Source organism: Canis lupus, chromosome 30 (genome assembly GCF_048164855.1).
Source record: "Canis lupus baileyi chromosome 30, mCanLup2.hap1, whole genome shotgun sequence".
Lineage (NCBI taxonomy): Eukaryota > Metazoa > Chordata > Mammalia > Carnivora > Canidae > Canis > Canis lupus.
The window spans coordinates 41,523,594-41,529,282 of record NC_132867.1 but is presented as its reverse complement, the minus strand read 5'-3'; the positions used below and the strand labels follow the sequence as shown (position 1 = coordinate 41,529,282).

The 5,689-nt window shown below is 44.3% G+C and overlaps 1 long non-coding RNA gene across 1 annotated transcript; it reads right to left on the bottom strand.

Moving 5' to 3' along the window:
- Positions 1 to 270: 270 nt before the first annotated feature.
- Positions 271 to 2,168, bottom strand: LOC140621769 (uncharacterized). The gene is made up of 2 exons (XR_012021521.1): positions 1,632 to 2,168; positions 271 to 1,095 (listed from the first exon to the last, which is right to left on the bottom strand). It is a non-coding gene; the product is annotated as an uncharacterized lncRNA (long non-coding RNA).
- Positions 2,169 to 5,689: the final 3,521 nt, after the last annotated feature.

Here is a 5,689-nt window from a genome sequence, read left to right as displayed (position 1 = left end):
TCCTAGGACCGCCTTTGTTGCATCCCAAAAGTTTTGAACATCTGTGTTTTCATTTTCATTTGTTTTCATGAATTTTTTTAAAATTTTTTTCTTTAATTTCCTGGTTGACCCATTTGTTCTTTGATAGGATGCTCTTTAGCCTCCGTGTATTGGTGTTCCTTCCAAATTTCCTCTTGTGATTGAGTTCAAGTTTCAAAGCATCGTGGTCCGAAAATATGCAGGGATCATCCCAATCTTCCGGTCCCAGTAGAGACCAGATTTGTGACCCTCTTCTAGGTTCTTTTTTTTTTTTTCTCTTCTAGGTTCTTGATGTGGGGACATAGATTATCGCTTGGAGATGTTGCCTCTTTTCTAATGTCTGTGTCAGCGCAATAGCATTCTCTCAGCCCTGCTTTAGCTGCAGCCCACAACGTTGGGTATGTTGCTTTATACGTTTTTATCGAATCCAATGTGTTTTTATTTTTTATTTTTGGATTTCTCTTTAATCCATGGATGATTTAGAAGTGTGGTGTTGAGTTTTCAGTGGTTGGAGACTTGTCTGTTATCTTTCTGCTATTAATTTCTAGTTTGACTCCAATATGATCAGAAAACACATGTTATATGACTTCACTTCTTTTAAGGTTGTTGGGGTTTGTTTCATGGCCCAGGACTTCATCTGGGCGTGGTACACAACTGTGCACGCTTGAAGAGAATGTGTAGGTGCCGCTGTTGGGTGGAATGTTCTATAAATGTTGCTTAGATGCTGGCTGTTAGCTGCTGGTGATGTAGGGTTTCTCTACGTGTTTGCTGATTTTTTTGTCTATTGCTGAGAGAGGGATGCTGACGTCTCTGGTTGCCCTGTGGATTTGTCTGTTCCTCCTTTCAGTTCTATTAGGTTTGCTCCACATGCTTTTCAGCGCCCCTGTTGGTTGCAATCATGACTAGGCTTTCCCGTCTTCCTAGTGGGTTAACCATTCCAACACTATGTAATGATAAAAGGGCCAGTTTTCATCATTCTGGTCATTTTTTTGCCTTGAATTGTACTTTATCTGCTTTCTTGTGATCAATGTTTGCATGATACAGCTTTTCCCACCCATCCTGTTACTCCCCATCTACCTACATTATTAAAATTGAGGTTAATTTCTTGTACACAACATACAGTTGGTCATTAAAAAAAAATCTGCTCTGTCCAATAGGGCTTTTGACTGGTAAACTTAGAAAAATCTACATTTAATGTAATTATTGATGTGTTGGAGCTTAGCTCCACTATTTTACTTTTTCTGTTCATTCTTTCTTTTTCCCACCTTCCTGTGGGTTACCCAACACCTTAGAGAACCCCGTTGTGATCTGTCGACAGTATCTTTTCATATAGATTTTTAGTGATTGCTCTGGTACAATATTATCTATACAACTCATCACGATCTTCTGGTGTCAACATTTTACCAGTTTGAATGAAGCGTAGAAATCTCACCTCACTTTACAACCTTTTAGCTTTTCCATTTATAATATAATTTCCTTAAATATTTATTCTAAGTACATTTAGAACTACATCAGTGTTATTTTTGCTTTCACCATCAAACATAAATCTATAAAACTCTAGAGAAGAAAGGAAACGTATTCACCCACATTTTTACTCTTTTCATTGTTCCTACCTTCTTGTTGACGTCCCAGAACTCCTTCTTGAATCATTTCCCTTCTGTTTGCACATTCTCTTATGGTAGGTCTGCTGGTGACAAATTCTTTTAGTTTTCTTCTATCGGAGAATTCTGGGTTCCTCCTCCACTCCTGAAGGATGTTGACACTGGACACAGAATTCTGGGTTAGCAGTTCTCCTTGTTCAACACCTGAAAAATGTTTCTGACCTCCACAATTTCTGAAATTTGGTGTCATCTGAACTGTTCTTCCTATTGTAGGTATGATGCCACACCTCTCTCACTGCTTTCAAGACTTCCTTGTCCTTAGTTTTCAAAAGTTTCATTATGATGCATCTCATGTGAATTTCTTTGGATTTATCCTATTTGGGATTTGTTTAGCTTACTGACTCGATAGGGCTTTATGACTTCTGCCAAAATTTGAGAACTTTTTGTCATCATTTCTTCAAGTACTTCTCAGCCTCATGCTCTTTCTCTGCGCCTTCGGGTACCCTGATCACAAATCCTGTGGTGTATTCTCACATCTTTTTGGCTCTGTTTACTTTTCTCAGTATATTTCAACTGTGTTGTTCAGACTGGGTACTTCTGTTCTTTTTTTAATTTAAAAAATTTTTAATTTAAAAAATTGGGGGGGGGATCCCTGGGTGGCTCAGCAGTTTCGCGCCTGCCTTTGGCCCAGGGAGCGATCCTGGAGTCCCGGGATGGAGTCCCACGTCGGGCTCCCGGCATGGAGCCTGCTTCTGCCTGTGTCTCTGCCTCTCTCTATGTCTATCATAAATAAATAAATCTTTAAAAATAAAATAAAAATAAAATAAAATAAAAAAATTTTTGAGTAGGCTACACACCCAGTGTGGAGCCCAACGTAGAGCTTGAACTCACAACTCTGAGATCGAGACCAGAGCTGAGAACAAGAGTCAGATGTTTAATTAACTGAGCCATCCAAGCACCCCTGAGTACATCTGTTCTATCTTCTAGGTCACAGATTCTTTCCTCTGATCCCTTCATAGAGTTTTTTTTTTAACTTTTAGTTATTTAATTGTTATTTATTTAAGTATTGGATTTTCACTGGGCTCTTCCTTATATCTTCTATTTCTTTGCTGAGACTTTTTCTTTACTGGAACTTGTTTTTCTTTACTGGGACAAATTTTTCCATTTGTTTCTAATGTGTTCATAATTACTCTCTGATGCATTTTTATCATGGCTGCTATATTACTCAGAGATCTCCAGAGAAACATAGCCAGTAGAATGGATGTATATTATTTAAAAATTGGCTCTTAGGATTATGGAGGCCGAGAAGTTCCAAGATGTACAGCCAGCAAGCTGGAGACCCAGCAGAGCTGATAGTGTGAGTTCCAGTCAGAAAGCAGGCGGCTTGAGACCCAAGGAGAGCCAATGTTTCAGTCCAGTCTGAAGGCCAGAGAAGACCAATGGCCCCAGCTCAGCGTGGTCAGGGAGGAAGAGTTCTCTTGCTCATGGGAGGGTCAGCCTTTTTACTCTCTTCAGGCCTTGCACTGATTGGATAGCACTTTTTGTCTGTCTCTGTTGGTGTGTCTGGGTTGGTGGCTTCTCAAGTGGTGAGTCTGGTATATATGAGGCAAAAATTAGAAACAAATCAAACCAGGGAAGTCATCATCATGGTATCCCTTGAGTTCCAAGTTCCTTTGGAAGCTTGGTCTGCCTTCTTTCTGCCTTTCAGAATCTTCTTATGGTCATTTTGTGTATAACACCCAGGGGTTTTCTTTAGACTTAGCAGGAGGAATACAGAAAAGCATGCCTATCCATCTTCCTACACTGACATTGCTATTTTAAAAGCATGTAAAAAATGTACACTTTCCAGGAGCACCTGGGTGGCTCAGTGGTTGAGCATCTGCCTTCAGCCCAAGGCGTGATCCTGGAGACCTGGGATCGAGTCCCACGTCGGGCTCCCTGCATGAAGCCTGCTTCTCCCTCTGCCTGTGTCTCTGCTTCTCTCTCTCTCTCTCTGTGTCTCTCATGAATAAATAAATAAATAAAATCTTTTAAAAAAATAAATGCATGCTTTCTAACCTGCGCATGGCTTCCCAGGTGGTCTTTGCTTTGACAGAAGGTTCTAGGGTTTATTCACTTCCTTTTTTGAGTAAAAGGCATCAGAGGGAGGACACCAGGCATGCTCCTTCCTCCAGGATCCCAGGTGTGCCAGGTATGAATGCAGGGTGAAGTGTATAAGCATTTATTTAGCACCGATTCTGTGCCAGGCAGTGTTCCGGGAGAGCAAACTCACCAAACTCCCTGCCCAAGAAGTTCTCACTCTAGCAGGAGGAGATTCATGATAAACAGAATAGATAAGTGACCCATGCTGCACCTAGAGGCGAAGAGTGCAAAGGAGGATAACAAAGCAGAGAGGGTGAGAGAAATGGGCATAGGGAAGGAGGGGTGAGGTGAGACAGGAGGGGGCTGCCTGAGAAGACACCTCTGAATAAAGACCTGAGCAGCAGGTGCTCTGCAGGGAGCAGCACTCTAGGCAGAGGAGCAGCAGGTGCAAAGGCCCTGGGGCGGCACCTGTCCAGCAGGGAAGCCAGTGGCCCAGAGCATGGCCAGGTAAGCCCACCCCTTGGGGTCTGGCTAGTGCCTTCCGTTGAGAGCGTGTGGTCTCTGGAGCAGCAGCGTTGGCATCCCCGGGAGCGCACTGGAAACGCAGGTCTGCAGAGTCCACCACTCTGGGGAGCACCCGGCAACCATGTTTTTCTAAGACCTTGGTGGTGAGAAGGGGAGGAGATTCTGCTGGAACCACTGGCTTCATAAAATAGACCTTCATTTTAGGCAGAAATTCTAGAGAACAGCGGTAATGATGGACCGAGTCTGCAGACTCCTCTCATGGATTTTTTTTTCTCCATTTTGTCTTTATTGAGTTACATGCAGTGACTCACACAGACCTTGAGTAATCCTCAGGTTTGACAGATGTCCCCACCTTGCGGCTCCCACTCTCTTTATGACAGAGAACGCCTGCCTCTCCCCAGGGGCTCCCCGGCCTCCTCCTGGAGGCCACCCCGACCACTCCCCATCACTGGAGACCCGTGCTGCTGCTCCACGGGGTCTTCCATAAAGGGAATGATCTCATGGAAGCCCTTTCTCACTTGACTCCGCTCACTCCGCTGATGCCTGAGGTCGGGCCCCGTCTCTGCAGCGTCGGGGCCCCAGTCCCTTCGCGGCTGGACGCACCAGGTTTGCGCCTCCACCTGCCCGTTGGAGGGCGGTTTGGGGCACCGTGGACACTGCTGATGTGGGATTCTCATTTTTTCATTTTTGGGGGCAAGTAAACACCCAAGGGCGAGGTCCTGGGCCACAGGTGAATACAAACTGAAGGAATGCCACGGTTTTCCGCGGCGGCTGCACCATTTTGCATCCCCGCCAGCAGCACCCGAGGATCCCAGCTGAAACCCGGGTGTTGTCTGGTTAGAGCCATTCTGGTGGGTTTGAGGTGGTGTCTTGTTGTTTTAATCTGCATTTTCGCGTGATGCGGAATGTTTTTGACGTCCATGCACGGTTGCCCGCTTGCTTGTCGTCCCATGGACTGCCTTGTCCAAGTGTTTTGACTGTTTTTAAAAAATTGTTGTTTGCATTATTGATCTGTAAGGGTTCTTTGCATATTCCAGACACAAGTTTCGGTCAGATAATACAAAAACTCTGCGCATATTTTCCCTAATCTGGGTGTTGCCATCCCGTTCCCTTAAAGGCATCCCTCGAGGAGCAGAACTTTTTAATTCTGGTAAAAAGTTTAATTCTGATAAATTAAAAGTTTTAATTCTGATAAATTTAATTCCATGTGTCCATTTTGCATTCATGGTGACTGCGTCCTCCTGCACCCTCCCCAGATCCGTGCCCGCCCCCACTTCAGAGGTCACCTTCTCTTCTCTTCTAAAAGCCATATCACTTCCTTTTTTTAAAAAAATGGATTTTATTTCAACCTTTAGGGTCTCAGTAAAACTTAGAAGAGAGTTCGGAGTTACCCTACACCCCCGTCTGGCCTCCCCACCGCCGTGGGCATGGAGCCTCTGTGGTGCCTCCGCTGTCACCGTCAC